A 19988-nucleotide genomic window follows, 5' to 3' on the forward strand; every position below is an offset into this window, starting at 1 on the left:
ACAAAGCAAATAAAATGAATCTTGCAGATGTCTATGAAATAATTTTACCAACAAAAATAAATAGGAGGCAAACAGAGTGAGACTTGTTTCAATATTGACACAAATTGATGAGAAACAGAAATTTTACTTTCATTCTGCTCAGAACGTTTTTCCTCTCCTGGTAAAACTCTCTGTCATGCATTGTTTTTTAAGGACAACCAAGATTAAGATGCTGAAATTTTTTTCACTGGTTTATTCCTTGACCATGACAGTCGTTTAGAATTTTAATAGAATTATACCTTTGAAATATCTTTCAGTCTTTATTAAGTGCAACTGCTGCATGGTCTGTACAAATAATAAAGGATATAGACAGAAGTCCAATAGAATGGTTCCAGGTAAGAGTTGAATTGCTTTGCTTGATTTTGGTATATATTATAAGCTATAGAAACTGTAGTAGTAAATAGTATAATTTTCTACAATAGAATACATTTTAATAGCATACATGACTTAAAATCCTAAATTATAAAATCAAAATCAAACCCAACAATTTTTACTTTCTCTGCAAATTCCTGATATTGCCTTTTAAGGTGACTACTGCAATATATTAAATATATCGAAGAAAAACATTTCTTATATATTCCAAGTTGCCTCTCTATTCTCACTGCCCTTGGAATATCTATTGTAGTTGAATTTTATTGTATGAATTATAATTAAGAAGAAGATTTCTTCATATATTACCATAAAATGTAAAAAGCATATTGTCACTAAAAAAAATCTCTGATTTTGATGGTTTATGTAAAAGTTGTGAAATCTGCATAAGCTTAATTTTATTTTTACTGTATTTTAGTCCACAAATAGAAACATAATTGGGTGCATCTAAAATTAATCTTTAAATATCAAAATACTGACAGCACTGACAGAGAAAAATAAAATTCTATTACATTAAAATACACTGTTTTTCTTAAACTCTAATTATCATAATTTAATACTATTTAAATAAATATTAAATGTCTGATTGCTCAATTCAAAAATTTCCGTAAAATTAAATGATTCACAAGAACTTAGATTTTTTTTTCTAATATTAAAGACAATGTTCTGAACTCTATTTCATTTAGTTATGCAATGTAAAGAAAAGGTATTTCTTAAAATACATTTAAATAAATTTGTGTGATAATTTAACCTAACATTTGAGTTAATAAAAAATAACTTGACAAATGGCAATGATCGAGAACAAAAACGAAAGAATCTCTCTTCTTTCCTGAGACTTAAATTACGAAAATAAAGGATTCATTGTTCATAGTGAAGTATTACAACACTCATTGCAATTTTAAATTTAGAAACTTAAAAAAATCATTATAATTCTCTTCATAAGTGAATCTTCTTTAGTATTAAATTGTGAAAAATATTTACTGATCCCACCTTTTTGAATGCAAACTGAGAAGAACTGCATCTTATTTAAAAAGTCCTGAGGCACAGACAGCATATCGTAATTTAAAGAAAAATACAGATATAAATATTTTAGTTTTCTTTGAATTATTTCGATGCAGATTACTTTGTCACGTGAAAATCTCAATCTTTAAGGAAACTTAACTCAATATTTAAATAAGAGCCTACCGTATTAAAATTTGAAACTATTTTTCTGCATTTGGTTGATCTGAGCTACATTACTATTTAATTATAAATATTTTGAAATCTTTAAAAACTGTAACCAGCACCAATTATAGGTATTTTGTTTGTAGTCACTGAAAGAAGAGGATGTTAAAAGTCTAAGTTTTTTAACTGTAATTCGAGGTGGTTTTATTTTAATGTTTTTTTTTTCCATATGAGCATATATCACTGCAGCTTGAAATCAGTAAATAGCTTTTTGTGCTACAGTCTGCATCCTCAGAAGAATTATCAGAGGTGTGAATTATGCTTCCATGAACATTTTTTAGATTTGTCAAAAGGTAACGGAATAAATTTTAACTGAAATTATTGCCTTGTTTATTTACACAGATTCCAGTTGAATTAAAAGTCAAAAATAAAAATAAAAACAGCTTCCTTAACTTTAACTTTTTCCCACATTAGGAAGTTTTTTAATATAAACTGCTCTGAGTTACTTAATCAGGACCGGATTGTGTACTAATGAATGAGAAAACTCTAGAATGAAAAGTAGGAGAGAATCTTGAAGAAATAAAAAGATGCAATTAAATGTAAAGAGAAGGTTTTGAGATAATAAAGGATATAAGATCTTGGGTTATTATATACAGTAGTCATTTTTTTTAAACATTTACTAACATGTTTTTAAAATGCTCGGTGACTTTACACTTGTGTGTATCACATATTTTATGCATACATATATGTATATGTACGTATATACTTTATAATACATAATTAATATTCTATATTTGCAATGGGAACAGTTAAAATCTTTAGCTTTTAAAGTGTGAAAATATTTTACATTCACCAAAGTAAGCAAGGCTGGGTGAAATAAATCTTTGCAGACCTTTTGTTGAGCTGGAGTTAAATGACCTCATTGCCATTGTATCTGCCTTTGGAGCACGTGATGAATAGACAGACTTACAAAGTAAAAAAAAAAATTGAATTGAAAACACATCATTACTTAAGCTGAAGACTTTTCTGATTAATTTAGTTTACTTATTTGGAGCCCATTAAACAAGGAGAAATTTGGCTGTTTTCAAAGTACCAAATGGAGAATTATCATTATTTTGATGGGGCCATCCTACCATGATAGGGCAGTGTTATCAGAATGTTGAATTAAGTCAAGCTCCAGCCTGCAAAGAATAAACTGTATCCATCAGTAAATGTTCTTAATGGGAATCCTGAAAATATTTCATTATTCTTAATTTAATTATGAGGCCTTGAACACTTCAGTATGGGCCCACATTCATATTCAAGAATATGTTATCAGCAAAACCATAAGAAATGGTGCACTGGATCCTGATTTCAACCTGAATTTTTTTTTTCAAATGAAAAATAGGCTTATTAGCTTTACAAACACTCATTTGGTAGACAGTTCTGAAACTTTACAATGTCATTGGTTACATGTTACCAATAGAAACCGGCTTAAACCCATATGTTAATTAAACATTAATTGATAAATATTTATACTGCTTTTATGTGAACAGGAAGTTCAATTATATTGGCCTTATCTGTATAAATAATGGATGTGTGGCCCTATCAGTAAGTGTACCTCAAGGGTAGTGCATAACATTCCAAGAATGTTTACAGAGAAGCATTGTCTTGCATTATTTTCACCTACGTTTAGAATCATTGCTTGGGGGGATAAGAGAACCCACATCCCCAGTGTTTTCAGCATCAGAGGTGATGCAGTCACATACATGGCCCAACATCAGGCATATGGTAAGCCGTGCAGAAATGGAAGGAGTTCTTAGCAGCATTACTAAAGGGTCCCTCTTCCAAAGAGCGCCACTGTCATTACAGCCCAAAGGACGTTCGCTCCGCCACACACATCTTCAAAGGTACTCCTCACATCCCCACACATTTTATCAGTATGATATGCATTACCATCCAGGGCTACACATAGCATAAGGAAGAAATTGGTGCAGGGTGAATCGACTTCTGATGAAGTACAGAAAACAGGCTTGGGAGACAATTCTGAAGCAGAAAATGCACATGACAACAAACCAACGTCTGTGTCTTAATACGATCCACGGCTGTATTTATACACATTGGCAAGACGAAGGAATTGCACAAATTGAACAGATTGGCCAAAGTCACCCTTTAAACTTCTCTCTGTTTAGGTTATTGGCTTGCCTAACTTAGTCTTGATTTGCTCCTTCCCACTCTCTAATAAGATGGCAAGGGGACGCTGGTAGACCCGCCGGCAAAGGGTACTGGGCCACACAATCCATTTCGTGCCCTTTCTGATACAACTGCTCTGAGTGGCGGTGCAGGGTGAAGGGACTGAGCATGTGTGTGATCTGATGAGCCCGGCACCACGGGGGCTGCTTCTCTAGGCAGCGAAATTAAAAACCTCCCTGCAATTTTGCTCTTAATCACCCCCTCCGAGGCTGTAATTGGTGATGATCACTTAACTCTTTCTCTGCTTCTAAGTTCAGATGTGCAGTGTCCCTTTACACCATGTGTTTCTTAGATCCCTCCAAGAGGATTCAGACAGCACCGAGTTCATTGCCTCGCCCACACAGCATTAAGAAGGAGGGTCTATGACTCCATCAGCTCTCACCACTCTAATGCATTTTTTTCCCCTTCTTTTGAGTAAGGGTGAGGAAGTGATATCTCTAAAATAAAAGTGACATAGATTCTGACTTTTTCAAATGTCGATGCCAAAAGCCCATATTTATAAATTAACAAAGGATTACATCACACACATTGGACCTCTAATCGGTGGAATTAATGAAGTCCTTTAAAATTGAAAAGCACTCTCTAAAAACATTTAGAAATGAAGATCAAGCTAGACAAAATGTTATCTTTAAAAAAAATTCCACATATAGGGACATCTGATGGCACTCTAAAAATACTCAATGAAACCAAAGCAGGTTATCTGACAACTAAGAGTGCTTGCCACCTTGGTGTTTCCTTTTTCGTGTTTCTTTTTTAACACAGAGACATAAATTACTAAAAATCACAGACAAACAGGGGTGATTACAGAAGATGCGCAAATCCCAAAGCAGTCCGGAAGGTGATTGCAGGGGCGGGGTGGAGGATTAGTTCAGTTTAATGAACACTTACTGAGCTATGGCGGCCTGGGGGATGCACACACTCAGAGGAGACTCTCTCCACCCCCGATCGTAAGGCGTTCTCTGTCCCATGGGAAAGAGAGTGGACAGTCAAAGGGACATATCACTCAACTACCAACTGAAGCACACAATGACAGAAACACGCACAAATACACAAGAGGGATGCCGCAAGGACCAAGAGTTGCAGAGAAATTCATATTTCACCCAGTAAAGACACCTGAGAAATAAAAAGCAGCCTCACTCACATCGCTGTGCTTTAATTAACACACCTGAGACTTGTAAAGTCATCTCCATGACCAAAAGGATGACCTCAGCAGGACAGGGGCGGGAGAGTGGAATGATGCCCTGTGGGCGTGTCCATGGAAACCCATGTGGTTGCCTCGTGCTTGAATCCCAGTACCGGTGTCCTAAAGCATCTGAGTTAAAGGGGGAAAGAGAGTGAAATGCTGTTGGAAGAGAGAGTCTGTTTCTCTGCCCAGGCAGAGCGATCCTCTCTGTCGGAGCAGGCTCACATCTTATTCAACAAGCATGTTGTGAATGCGGAACCTCAGCTGACACTTTCTGGGAGAGGGGAATGAGAAAGCAATTTTCCAATTTATTTGGAAGACAGTCTTCCATCACACTTAAACTATAAGCCAATCCAACTGGAGGGGAAGTTAGGAGCCAGCATCAGCCTTGTGCTGGGAACTGGCAGGGAGTCTGGTCCCCGTGGCTGGGAGCTAAGGACCATCATTACCTTTACCAACTACTGACTTTGTAGAACAGCAGTGTGACACGTACCTGCCCATCGGGTCTGCAGTGTGAACGTAAATCATCCACACTCTTCACTTCTTTCTCTGGTTTTACAGACTAAGAACTGTGCGAGCCCGAGGTATTTATAAATTCACACCAGGATCTGTAAGAAAATAGGCTCCTGGTCCCTTAATCCGCTGAACGTTTGAGCTGAAGAAAACCAGAGGGACCCCTTCTTTTATTCCCTTGGGAGAAGAAACTGAGGTCTAAGGAGGAGCAGCTTGCCCAAATTAGCAGCTTGCAAAGGATAAAGGTGAGACCAGAACCCACGTGGCTGGGATCTTTGTTCAGTGCTCTTTCTGCAACACACTAAAATTATCTTGTTGTCATTCTGATTCTTGCTAATAAGCCATTCATTTAGTCTACTGAGAGCCAGACACTCACGAGATATGAAAGTGAACTTGTTGTAATTCCAGCCCTCAAAGAATCTGTAGGCTTTGAGGGGGACAGAGAAATAACTAGAAATCGCAGGGGAAGGGTCTAGCTGCGTGTGGCACTGGCTAGGTCCTGAGAGGCAAAGGAGAGGGCTGTGCCAATTCTCATTTCTGAATTTCTACTCCTTCCTCCACCAGAGAGTGTGCTTAGAGGTCTTCCACTGTCCCACGTGGGGCACTGGGAATTCCTTAGTGATCCAGACAATAAACGAGCATCCATTTAGCATCTAACCAGAGACACAGGGAAGTAGGCATAGACACAATCCATCCTTCAATATGGGGAAAGACCCAAGCCCGGAAGCCAGCTGTAGACTACTGCCTCAGCAAAATGGGTGAATAATACTGATTGTGGCTTCTCTTGTGTTGTTCAATCATGGAGCAAGCTGTGAAGATGTCTGAGAGCAAATTGTCTATGCTGCATGTCCGGAGTGCACAGGTTTCCTGCTCTCCTCTCATCACCTGGGTCTCTCGTGCTATAGAATTGGGGGAAATGCAAGGTAACCACTGCACAGCCTCACAGAGCACACCTTGCAGGGAAGAGCCGTGAGCAAAGCGGCTCTCTGCTCTCCATCCCACCGTGCAGCGCACACTTGAGATTACTGATGCCAAGTACTTTTCCTTCAGGAATTTTAAACGTCCTCCCACTGAGCCGGAAATCATATACCATCCAGAGTTCTGATGCGAGCAGCATGAGTTTCCTGGGGCTTTGCAGGAGACATATGGGAGTGGTGTTACTTCCTCTGTGAGCTGCCAGCCCAAATGCACGGACCATTTCCTCCGTAGAAGGGTATGTGCTTCTTTTCCAAAGGGTTTTCTTTATGACAATGATCTTGCTGGGCACGGTGGCAAATCTTTAAGTCTGTTACAAGGCCCCCTGTGAGGAAGGCGCTGAAGAGTGTTATCCTGGAGAACTGTCCGGATGCGGCCCTTCCCTTCCAGGCTGGTAACAGGCTATGTGTACCCAGCTCCCCTCCTCCTGCTAGGATGAGAGGTAAAAGCACCCTGGCTCTATGTCCTGGAAGTGTGAAGAGATGAGGCTGAGAGGATGCAGGAAGTCTAACCTAAGGAAACACCAGAGACTGGGGCTGCCATCCACAGCTGCACTCCAGCGTTCCCTGTGGTTCCCTTGGTACGAGGGAGTTTGGTACAAGCTCCATCTGATGGCCGGGAATGGGACTTGATGAGTGTTATTACCATAAGGCTTTTCTAGGAGGATGGAGGAGTTTGTACAGGAGTCCCCACATGACTCTAGAACCTCCAGATGTAAACTCTAAGAGGACAGAGGTTGCTGCTATTTTGGTTGCTGCTGCGTTCCCAGAAAGGAGAGTAGCCTGGCACTCCCCTCTTCCATCCAGGAGACATTTGGTCCAAGATCAGGACAACCTCTTCCTCTCTGCTCCAACTACTGCATTTCCCTCATTCAAATAAGATTCACAAGGGATCCAGCCAGTAGGTGGAAAACAAAATAGGAACTGGACACAGTTCAGTGATGCTGACTGCAAGCCAATCTCCTTTCTAAGCATCTTCATGGACTTACTCAACTCCATGGCTACCCCATGAGGTAGGCACTCTTCATTTCCATTTTGCAGAGGAGGAAACCAAAGCAAAAAGAAGAGAATAAATGGCCAAGAATACACAGCTAATAGCTGTGAACTAGCATGTCTGGGAACGTTTATATTCAGGGTTATGAACCCAGGAGTCTGCTATGTGATCCCAATATGTGTTTTTCGTAAAACCAGTGGGCTTTTCTGTACACAGAAAGGTCTCCAGACCTTCTAAAGAAAACTTCTAGTGGGAAATAGATGACCATGGTGTTTCCCCAGCTTGAAGAACAATGGGCAATGAGTTCCCTAAAATTCTTCCTTTACACATACCTTTAATTCCTTCAATAATAGGGTACCAATGGCTGGAGGTGGTCTCACTCTCTTCTTCCAACTTCTGGCCTCACTAACCAAGGAAAGTTAATAAACACTGCAATGCACTTCCAGGTAGAGATGATGGACTTACTGGATGCATCTATTTCCATTAATGGATAAGAAAGGAAATTTTTTTTAAGGAAAAAACTACAAGGGCAAGAAAAACTGAAAATGTTACACTGTCATCAAAATTTTCAAAGCCGTAAGTAAGGCAGAGGGAAATATAGCTGACTCAAGGAAATAGAATCCTAACCTAGTAAGGGAAAAGCAGACAACCAACCCAGTTGACACCAGGCACCCCAAAAAGGCTCAAGAACACAAAAACAGAAGAAGCAATTGGGAGGGACAGGAAAGATCAAATAAACTATCACTCATATCTCCTCAAAAATAAGAGAAATAATGCGATTAGAAACTTTTTTTTTTAATTAGGAGCAAAACAAAATAAAATCATATACTGTGGGATATTATTCTTAAGGAACATTTAGTAAACCAACAAAGAAAAACAAAGCTATGAGAAATTAAAACCATAATAGCAAAAATAAAAACATCAGTAGAAGAGTTAGAAGTTAAAACTGAGGAAAGGTAAAAGAGTAAAGCAGAAGGACAGAAAGAAAATAAAGAAAACACGTGAATGAGTTACATGTTTACAATATGTGAACAAGACGTACCTAGGCCTTTCAATATCTCAGAAGTTCCAGAATAAGCAAGCAGAGAAATTAGACAGAAAGAAACCGTCAATGAAGTAATTCAAGAGATTTTCCCAGAACTGAAGGATATAGATTTCCAGATGGAAAAAGCCTACTGCATGTCGAGCATGTGGATGAAAGATTCACACAGGCACAACATCATCATGAAAGCTGAGAGTCCTGGTGACAACGACAGAGTCCTACCATCTGGAGCTGGAAGATAATAGGTTACAGAGGAGGAATCAGGAATCAGAAAGACTTTGAACTTCCTAATAGTCATGCTAGAATCTAGAAACTGGTAGAATAATGTCTTCAATGATTAAGTAAGGGGAAGAAATAAACATGTCACCCTGAAGTTCTATTTCCAGCAAAACTTACAAATGTAACAATGAATATAAACATTCCCTGACATGCTAGTTCACAAGAACATTTTCTCTCCTCTATCCCATCTGAGAAAGCTACTAAAAGATGTGCACCACCAAAACAAGGGAGTAAACCAAGGAAGAGGAAGGTGTAGGAAAGGGAAAACCAGATCCAACACAGGATAAGAGCAGAGAGAATCTCCAGAGTCACAATTAAATGCTGGCAGAATGGTAACTGAGCCCTAGGTGGAGATGGCAACCAGATCTGATGAAGCAGATCCAGGCCACATGAAAGCAGCTCCAAGAGAAAAGATAAAATTAATAGAATATCTTACATCAGAATTTCTTGAAAAGAGTGTTTGCATGGTCTTAGCGATGGAAACACTGAATATTGATCCAATCAAAATTTCAAAACAACTACATTGAATGAATGAAGATACAGCAAAGGTGTGGGTTACTTTTAAACTGAAAAATAAAGAAGTAGATGTAATAAGCATGCCAGTTAGAGCTATGGAAAGCTTACCAAAAATAATCAGAAAAGTTGAAAACATGACTGCTTTGGGGGAAAAGAAATGTGGGGTGGGGGATGGGGTCTACTGATTTTCATAACTAACCTTATAAAACAACTTTAACTCTTCTCAAATGAATGCGTATATAACTTTGATTGTTTTAGAAAATGAATCACCTTGTACTTCGAAATAAATTGCTGCTGATGTGGCACTAACAAAACATCAGCCAAGTGAAACAAAAACAAAAACAGTCTTTGTGATGGCAAGGCAGGCAGCAAGAGCAGAAAGGAAGCAACCAAAATTTGGTTTTAAATGACCTCAGATTAAGTTGAAGTTACACCTAAGGAAAGACTCCCTGCCTGTCAGCGTGGTACAGGGCCATGCAAAAGAAGAAGGACCACCCCCCATCTGTGACAGCCTGGCTGTCGATCAAAATCATCGTGTGCGCTTTTTATACTCTTAATGGAGCTAGTGAATGATTCTTCATCGATTTCTACAGAGAATGCTTAACCTCTTAGCAGATTTTCCTAAAACAAACCTTTGGTCCTCAATGTTCCCACTTAGGGAAGAAATCCTTATTTCCCACTCAGCTTTCAACATCACTGACATCTTCCTACGCTCCATCCCCTGTCACATCATCACACACACCAAGCATGTGGATAACTATAACATTAATAGGGCACTAGCAAAAATCAGTCACTATAAAAAGAAAAAAAAACCCTGCTGGTTTGGAGTAGTTCCCACTGCACCCGTTACAACTGATCTTCATTCCTCTCCCAGTCCAGAAAAGCCATGTCAAGAAAATAAAGAAGTGAGACATTATCGTAGAATGAACAATATGTCACTCCTCCGTTACTTGCAACACATCCCAAGATAGGCCCCCAGCACTGAGGTTGAGAACCCCGGCTGTGATGGCGTGCGGACAAAGTCAAAGACTGACAGCATCCCTTCCGTGTGCCCATCGTCTTGCTTGAAGATGGCTTGCTGACCCCAACCCCAGACTCATCTTTATTGGGGGAGGTATTTTTCTTAGAACCAGGCTGATTCTCAGTTTGTGTTTTTATCAAGTACCCATTAAGAATTGTATTTTTTTTCTGCCTGATATTTGCAACTGTTTCTCCCCCCTAGCACTCCCCTCCTTTAATGGCTGCACTAACGATAGAATAAACCGAAGACAACATCCTTTCTCATCGTTCAGCGGCTTGCTGACCTCTCCCTCTTGCTTGGACACAACAGTGGACATTTTTACTTCTTATGTACGCCCACATTCACGTATTTTTCGTATAGAACGTGGGACTGGAAGATTCAGCCCATCACCCCAGCCCGTTGTGATTAGTTTTTGTCTTGACTTTCTGAGCTTTAGATCATGCTTATTTTGATAAAACACATATATCCTCAGTGCTAAGGTGGACATTTTGGTAAAGGGCAGAGCCAGGGGGCCAGCCACCAAAGATGTCTCTTTGGGTGGACCCAGATACATGAATCAGCTATTTTGTTTTACGAACATTCTCCACCCCACATGTAGCCAAGCAGGAAGGTCATTCAATAGTTGATGTGGCCAAGGGGCATGTCACCTAATTAGTTCCCAAGCCAGAGTTTTATTCAACTATATCCCTGTCTTCTTTAAATATCACGTCTGTGAGTTGTCCCTTTTCCTGTTCTGTTCTTCCAGATCGCTGCATTCCGTGATGAATCTTTTGGCCCTTCTCCCGCTTTTCTATTGTCAGACTCCGATGAAGCATTCTCTCTCCTGATACGGGGCTACTTTGGATGTCTGTACTAACAGCTCACCTCTCAGAACATGACACTGAAACCCCCTGTACCGTTGAGATACCCTGATCGCTGGCATTGGCTTGGTTTGACTTCCCCTCTCTCATCTGTATGTCTGTCACGGGGAGGCAGCATAGCATAGTGGTTCAGAATACAGGCTCCTGAAACAGACGACGTGAATTCAAATTCTGGTTGCACCCTTTATTGGCTTTGTAATTACTTACTGGCTTTGCATCCTCTTTGTGCATCAGGGATGTTGCTAGATGCTTGTGATTATCTCCCAACTCATCACAATCACCTCTGGGCATTTTAGATGCATGGTCATATTTAGGTTTATTGTGAAATGACAGTGGTGCACCAAGGGGATTTGGGGGAGCTTTAGTTTCCCCCATCCTCTGCCATGTAACTTCAATTATTTTCACAATCCCGTCTAAGTAAATGCTTAGTCTATGTAAAGTCCAGAAACTTACTAACAAATGCATCTTTACAACAAATCTCCATGTTTTTCTTGCCAGCAAGACTCTGCCCCTAAATCCCTCTTACGTAGAAATTGCGAGCCACCACTAGTCAAGCAGAAAGTACCTCGAAACCAGAGAGACCTGAGTTCAAATCGTACCTCTGCATTCAAATCTGCACACTGTGGAGCCAAACAGCTTCTTGCAAAAGAGGTAGAGAGTGATCTGGGTTTACGTGCAACTTCAAGTAAAACAACGAGGGACATTTTGTCTTCCAAAAGACAGGAATTGGATACTTTAATTGGCCATTTGAAAGTCATGAGGTATTTCTGCATTTAGGGCCAGGGCAGATTAATTACCAAGAGGTTGCTAGATTAGGGCCCAGGAAGGGGTTCCAAGATTTAAGAAGAGAGTGACAATGATTCAGAATTTTAAAATCAGAATGAAGAAGGAAATGTTCTACAGGGAGGGCTGAGCCTCTGAGCGCTCCAGCAGTGGTATATATCAAATAAGAGAGGTCATTATCCCTGCGATGTCAAACAGCTGTTTGCCATTTCCCCTGAAAGCAGCGGGAAATTGGCTTAAACTGCAAGGATTTGAGTTCGACATAAGGAAAAAATTCCTGACAGTAGGGGTTGTTAAACAATGGAACAAGTTAGCAATAACAATTGTGGAATGGATTTCTCAGGGCTCTTTGGACATCGCACCCCATTTGCTGGAAGGTTTTGATATAACCTTGCCTATTGGAGACCTCCAAGGATCCTTGCCAGTTCTCTGCTTCTTAATTAGTTCAGCATGCTTTTACATTAATAGCATTATAATCCTGGTCACAACTGATTAAAAGACAGAAATCAATTTCCCACTCACATCCCCTAAACAAGAAGGCGTTTTGCTCCCCTGTGCACAAGACATCGGATGGTCTGCACATTGTCATTCATATGTTTTTAATTTCTTTGGGGGAAGTTTTAAAACTGAGATTTCCGTAAACCAAAGTTGAGCCCAAGAATACATTGAATTATAAACTGGTGGAAATGCTGAATAGAGATACATAATGGAAACATTAACAGAGCTTTAGCACTGATGGCAATAGCGTGTCACTACAATGCAAGGAAATCATGTTAAAGTAACTGCTATTGTAGATAAGGGGGTGCTGCTCTTAATAATGGATTTTTCATGCATTGCTTCTATGCTTTCAACATTTTTTCCACGTGAATAGTGACCTTGGAATAATGCTAAGAACCGTATTTTGTATTTAACCTAAATACCAAATTTAAAGACTTAAATAGATAATACAAATGACTTGATTCCATGCTGCTGAAGATTGTGCAAGGTCGTGGAATGCTTCTACAAACTCATATGTAATGGAAGTAAATCTTTTTGTATTGAAAATGTGCAATGCATAACTACTGTCTTTCAACAAAGCCAGGAATATTTCACGGAAAGGAAAAAAAAAAATTGGAACCGAACTGACAGGTAGATATCATCTTGGTGCAAAGAGGTAGGCTGAAGGAGTTTCAGCCTTCCCCTGATCATCCCCACAGTCCCCTCGGGGCCACCCTAAAAATGTTTAAAGCAAAAATAGTGTACTCACAATCACGGCTTCCAGTGAGTTCTCTTCATTCTTCTTCTAACCCAACTGCTATCTTAAGACCCTTCTCCGTCTAAACGTTAGAACTCCAGTGTGTATCAAGGGGAAACAAACAAAATACATTGAATGTGTATTTATTCTGGTCCTAGGAAAAACTAAAAAGGTTGGATTTAAAATTTGTTGACCTGCACCGTTTCCCTTAAAACACTCGGCCTTTCTTTTGCCCAGCATCTCATCTATCCCCCGTGGTGAGCGTACTCAAGTCACCCTCCATTTCTCCTGCTCGGTCCCCACGCTGATTCTGCTCACCCTACTTCGTGCTCTGGTCTCTTTCTCCCAGGATCTGGATGCCAACCAGCTGGCCTGACAGGTTCACTGTTCCCCTGGTCTGGGAGGAAAGGGGCAGGTGAGTAAAGATCACATGGTCTGAAAAAGACCGCGTGGTGCTAAGTGCTAACAGCGCCTCCCCAACCCGTGAGTCTTGGACAGCATATGTAACGTCTCTGTGCTTCCGTTTCCTCCTCTGTAAGATGGGGATGATATTAATGCCTATCTCTTAGGGTTTTTGGAGGATTGACTGGGTCAATACACATAAAACAGAGACAGTAATTGGCACAAGAGAACATACAATAAACGTGCATTGTTTTCTGGCATTCGAGAGATAAGAGCTTGGTTTCTCCGTAATCTGGAACTATGTTAGTCAGCGGTTCAGCCCAAGGCAAGCAGACAAGTGTGTTCTTTGAGACAATGAGCCCTAAAATGTAGGAGACCAGTTTCTCTGCCACGAGAAGTGGCTGAAGGAAATATGCCGTGCATGATTGTGCATATATGTACCAGTCAGGGTAGAAAAGAGGAACATTCACCAACAGAATCCACCGGTCAAACTATCCCTTAAAAATAAATTCGCCTCCAGCTTCCACCACTTTCAAACTGTGTGACTTGGGGCAAATCTGTCGACATCTAAGCTTCATTTTTCTTATCTGTGAAATAGACACAATACTGATCTCACAGGAGTTTTAGGAATTGGGTTGAGACAATGTAAATGAAAGGAGTTTATATTAAAGGAAATTATAGGGAATGACATAATTTGGTTTATTACTTTTCTTGTGGTTGAATTGTCTCCTGTTTCTACTTTCTCTAATTTGTGTTTCAGGGAAAATCGTCTTTCACCAAAACTTGGTATTCTTTTCTTGATCTGCTCATCTCCAGATTTATCTCTAGAAAATCCACCTCCTGTCTCAGCAACTGTACATGGAAAATTCTCTTTTGTCTGCTCTGAGGTTCAAGGTTAAACAACCTCTTGTCTGCCAATTTCCCTTCATTCTCTGCAGTTGAAAAGGAAAGACGGTCCCTCCTCTTGGCATAATTCTTCATATGTCATTATTGATTTGTTTTCCTTAAAAATGGCTAAGAAAGCTTTTTACCTTTCTCATGCTAATTGCTTCTCCTCCTCAGCTGCCATAGGTTATCATGTTAAAAAAAAAAAACTGAAGTTTTGAGAAACTCAAACTTTAAACAGAACAACAACAACAAAATGGCAATCCCAAAACTCCTACTTTATCCTTCCCCACCCTCTTTCCCAACCAATAATCAGAAGTTTGTTTTCTACATCTGTGAGTCTGTTTCTGTTTTGTAAAGAATTTCATTTGTGTCATTTTTTTAGATTCCACGGGATTTGCAGATACTACTATATATAAAACAGATAAACAACAAGGTTCTACTGTATAGTAGAGGGAACCATATTCAATACCTTGTTGATTAAGTATTGAATGTTGCCTAGAATGAAAAATAATATGAAAAGGAATAGATAGATGTACAACTGAATCACTATGCTGCACACTAGAAATTAACACGACATTGTAAATTGACTATATTTCAATTTGAAAAACAAAGAATGACAAAAGCTAAAAGGGTAAGTTGTATTTTTAAAAGTTTGCCTCTGTCTTCTCTCCGCTGGTTTGGTTGTAATAAAAAGAGTATCAGGAGCAGGTGAACAAAGCATCAGATAAAAGGGACCCACAACCATCTTGGAAAGAGCCAGTCTTTAGGGAGCATCTTCAAACCCTCACTCCTTCCAGGCTTGCCTGGACCACAAATCACAGTCAGAACATCGCAGAGATCCTGCAAACTGGGGCGAAAGGTATCACCAGGGCATGCTTCCAGGTACCCATGTATTGTAGGGAAAGAACGAGTGGGAAGGGTGAGAGTGAGAAAGAAGAGAGAAAGGAAAAAAGCATAAAGGATACAGCAACTCCATTTGTTGAGTGCTCACTAAGGGCTAGTCATCTTCTCATTTAATCCTTATGACAATCCAGTGAGCAAAGGATTTTTATTCTCATTTTCAAGTGAGAGACTGAGGCCCACAGAGCTAGTGAGCTGTGGACTTGGGATGGGAACCCAGATCTGTCTTATTTCAAAGCTGGAACCCTTAACCTCGAGCTTCTCTAACCTCCCACACAGCTTGGATACATGCTCAGCTCTTCGTGTTTCTTAAATGTAATCAGATTAAGCGTGCGCACTGTCACAGCCTAAAATGTCAGCCCTTTAAGGAAGAAAGCAGCCAACCAAGGTAAGATTTTGATTGTGCTGGTTTAAGAACTTGTTACTCTGATTATTCTCTTGCTGGAGTGACCACTCAACAACACATCCTCCAGCATCACACTCATTCTCTTTTCGACTTACCCTGGCTCTCAGTAGGGTTCTCATTTACATAATTTTTGTTTCAAATCTGCTTCAAGAGGCGTCAGGCTAAGCGCTCAATGATGTTGCTTTATACCTAGACCACTCTTCCTTCCCAAGGTCACTTTCTTCTGCAGTATTGCAGCATTCACACTCCATATCTGAGCTTGGAAACCTAGCAAGACATAAATCCAATCTGGCTCCACCACCAGGTGTGTGACCATGGGCAAGTTCCTTGGTTTCCTCATTTTAAAAAAGTGGGTATAATTTATGAGATCTTCTGAAGATTAAATGAAATGGTACGTGCAAATTCTCAAGCATATAAGGCACTCTCTCTTAGTCATGGTTTTAAAATCATGGTGAGATAGGATGACTTATTCTTCAAATATGATACCTTTACTGGGACCAGAAGGGTCATACTATCTTTCTTCCCTGGATAATACTGGAGAAAATTTACTAACTTCTGGTTCTTTGTGTGTCTTTTTATCAGCCCCTACGCTGGTAATATACAACCTTTTTGGATACGAAGACTCATTTTTAACTCACACACACACACACACATACAATTCACTGATCAGACCATGGCTGTCGTCAGACCCCTTTCCCATACACTGGAAACCTGGCTCTCAGCTTCTCATGCCCCTTCAGTTCAGAAATTCTCTCTCCAAACACAATATAAGAAAAAAAAGGTCTTTACTCACCAAATAGGAATTATATTCCTACCTCCAGTCCTGCCTCCTGATGAGAATTACAGAGTCGCCAGGGTTGGACAGTTGGCTATTCTTAATCTCTTCTGTTCACTTTACAGAAAATGCCTTGGTTTACTCTCACAGATGGTTGCTCATGTCCATTGTTCATGAATTTTTAACAGTTTAATACTCTGAAAACGACCTTATTTCCCTTTATTTTAAGTTCCTGGCAGAGCACGTGGGAAAGAAGAGATTTCACTTGACCCTTTGTGCTGACAACACAGACATTCAATAAACATCTACTAATTTGGTTCATAATGTTGGGATTTCAAGTAGACATTTGCGTTCTTTTTACACGCCCAGCACTTCCCCAACTCTGAGCTTTCTCTGCTTAGAGGTGCTTTTGTTCACGTTCAAATTCAGTTTATGCTTCTAGGATCGAATAATGCCCTCAAACCAGCTTCTTTAGGAAACAGTCCTCCCCTGAACTCCTGGCAGCTTGCCCCAGCCCAGACTTCTCTGTCCCCAGCCACACCACCTCAATGCATTAGTACAATCATATGGTACCGATGTGCCAGTTTATAATCAAAAATTTGAGACAACATTTTACAATCTTCCTTCTTATCCATGCCAACCATGCTCTCATGCCTGATTTTCTCTGCCCTGCTTGAATCACTTTCTCATTCTCAAAACCTTGATCTCTGAGTCTAGATTTTACTTTTCTTTGTATTTCCAACACCCTGGGTCACAGTAGGTACTAAATTATGGAGAACAGGAGGATGATGAGTTTATCAGCACCACTCCCTTTCTCTCCTTGCTACCCCATTTTCCTTCCTTCAGACAATATTGTCATTTTGCTTATGGCAAACAAACTCAGGGTGTCCCAGCACCCGACAGCCACATATATCCTCACAACAATTAAACACAAAGTAAGTGGTCAAGAGAAGGGCTTATGTTTCCCATCACATCTGCTATCTGATCATATTTTGATTCTAAACATGTTTTCCATTGTTATTTTCCTGGCTCAGTTAGGTTACTGGAATTACAAGGTGATGATTATGGATACAAAGTCCAAAGCCCATGAGTTTAATATGAGCTTAGGATGCTAAACAGTAGGTCCCAAGGATTCCTCTTACCTCAGGGCTGAAATAATCAGCACAGGGTACCACTGGATATAGACGCAGATGCAGTTAGGGATACCAGCCATTCATTTTCTTACTTGTTGCCTCAAACGTCACACAATTCAGGAACCGCTATTTCATGATTACTTAATCAACAAAGCCCATCAAGCCCAGGTATTACTTTTTATCTAATTGCCTCCCTCTTTCTCAGAGGGCTCTACTCTACAGCATCAGACCCTGCTTTGACTAGAAGGAAGGGGTCAAGGTGCGTGGCAACGGCAGTGTTAATGTGGGTGTCACATAAATGCATTAGCTCGGTGGACCAAATAAGGGAAAATATTTTGATGAGAAAATGGCATTTAGAAACGTTAGTGCATTTAAAACATTTTCCCAGTGTGGTTACATTAGCAGACCTAGACAATCAAGGGCCATGAAGCGTTGCTGCAGGGATTGTGAGCTTAAAAATTTACCCTTGTTCTGACACCTATTAATAACCACCTTCGGAGAATAATCAAGCACAGTGAAAGGAGGGTTGTTGCTCTCTGTGCCTGCAAATACTCCATAACTGTGACTCATACAGACAAAAAAAAAAAATCTACACAATATAATATATGTTTATTCACTGCTGAGTAAGAGGCTTTGGGCATTAAAAAAAAATCATAATTCTAGGTGCCAGTGGCACTTGGGAACCTTTCCTGACATTTCCCACTTAAGGAGCAGGTTGGTTGCAAGTACACAGTGTTCACCAGCAGAAGAACTCAGAACACATAAGCTTGTTCCAGCTTTGAAGGAATTTTCACTCCCTGGGCTAAAGAAGACCTCTCCCAACGTAATGGGAAAGAAAACCTTTTCTCATCTTTAACCTTTTGATCCTACTGCCCCCTGTGGCGAGTTCTGGAAAGGCTTCCACTGGCATTGACTCCTTAAAGTTTTCAATGGAGGAAGAAGCTGGTTACAGGGTTGGGTGGGGGGGAGGAAGGGAGTCTCAGTGTGTGTCGATATTTTGGGTTGTACAATCAAATGTCAAATGCCAGCCTGTTTGACAGAGTTCAATATACATGATCATGCTGAATGGCGAGAAGAAGCTTTAATCAACCTTCCACTTCCACTGGTGTTGCTAATTTGGGTGCCCTAAAATCTCCTGCCACTGATGTCAAGCTTAAGCATCACTGGGACAATCTTTATTTGTCCTTGAGGCAGAGAATCCCAAATGTAGGAGACTGCCAAAAGAAATTGAATATCCTGTGCTTTTTTCCTTAGTCAACTTCTAAAAAGCCAAGTTGGAGATCTCCCAACTTAAGCGTCTGCCCTCAACATACACAGCTTCTTTGGCAGAGCTTAGATGCCAACCAGGGGCCCTTGCACTTATCTCTGGGCAGCTGTTGTAAAGTTTAGACCAAAAGAGAGATTCCTTCAGGCCAAACCAGTAGGGGCTGTGATAAGCTAGTTCTAGTTTTGAGTCTTTCACAAAGACTTAAAAGGGATTATAGGGGAGACAAAAACCTCAGTGTTTTTGATCTGAGGCCAAAGTCAGCCCTCAGATAGAGGCTAAATCTCTCAAACAGAGCCTGTTGTAAAAGGATGCTCACATCCCCCAGATGTGAGTCTCCCAGACATTGGCTGGAGGATGTGGATCCTGTGTGAGATTTAACGTCTGTGGGACCCAGGCAACAGTGGGGTCTCCTTGGTTTGGGAGGTTTGACAAGAGTTCTTTTCTTATTACAGATAAACAAATCGAAGTACAGAATCATAAACTCATAGAAATCCAGGATGAGAAAGGACCCTAGAGTTTGGGTTGTCCAATTCCCTGCTTCTTTGGATGTTCAGATCCTCACCACCACATTCCCATCAAATCCAGTAGCACCAACTTCAGCATCAGGACCACCATCAGAGCATCAACTGAATGGCCAATATGCCCAGCCCTGCCCAAGCTTTACCCCACGAATCTTCCCATCAATTCTGGGACTTGGGTGTTATCCCGTTTCACACATGAAGCAACTGAGACATTAAATAACTTGCCAAATCAAGAGGTGCTGGGATTTGAAGGCTGGGTATTCTATTGTTTCCCCAGTTGGTCACCCAATATTGACTTGAACCCTACGCCAAGGAGCTCGGCACTACCCAAAGCAGTCATTTCTGTTTTAGGGCCATTCCCTTCGTGCCTCCATGAAATAAGATGAAATCCTGCCCTTTGATTGAATTTCTGCCTTCTGAGGTCCTGCAGAACAGGTCTAATCTGTCTTCTATAAGGAAACCCTGAAACAACTTGGAGACAGTAATTATGCCT

General features: G+C 40.4%; 1 long non-coding RNA gene across 3 annotated transcripts in view; it reads right to left on the reverse strand.

The window, feature by feature from the left end:
* Nucleotides 1-16037, reverse strand: part of LOC116149326 (uncharacterized) — a 42149-nt gene extending 26112 nt beyond the window's left edge. For 2 of the 3 annotated variants that reach the window (XR_010378247.1, XR_004132900.2), the window contains exon 1: nt 13216-13362. This is a non-coding gene — a long non-coding RNA (uncharacterized LOC116149326). Of the gene's footprint in view, nt 1-13215; nt 13363-15894 lie in introns of those variants that run through there. The other variant, XR_010378248.1, reaches the window with a different exon arrangement.
* Nucleotides 16038-19988: the final 3951 nt, after the last annotated feature.

The sequence above is a fragment of the Camelus dromedarius genome, chromosome 29 (genome assembly GCF_036321535.1).
Source record: "Camelus dromedarius isolate mCamDro1 chromosome 29, mCamDro1.pat, whole genome shotgun sequence".
Lineage (NCBI taxonomy): Eukaryota > Metazoa > Chordata > Mammalia > Artiodactyla > Camelidae > Camelus > Camelus dromedarius.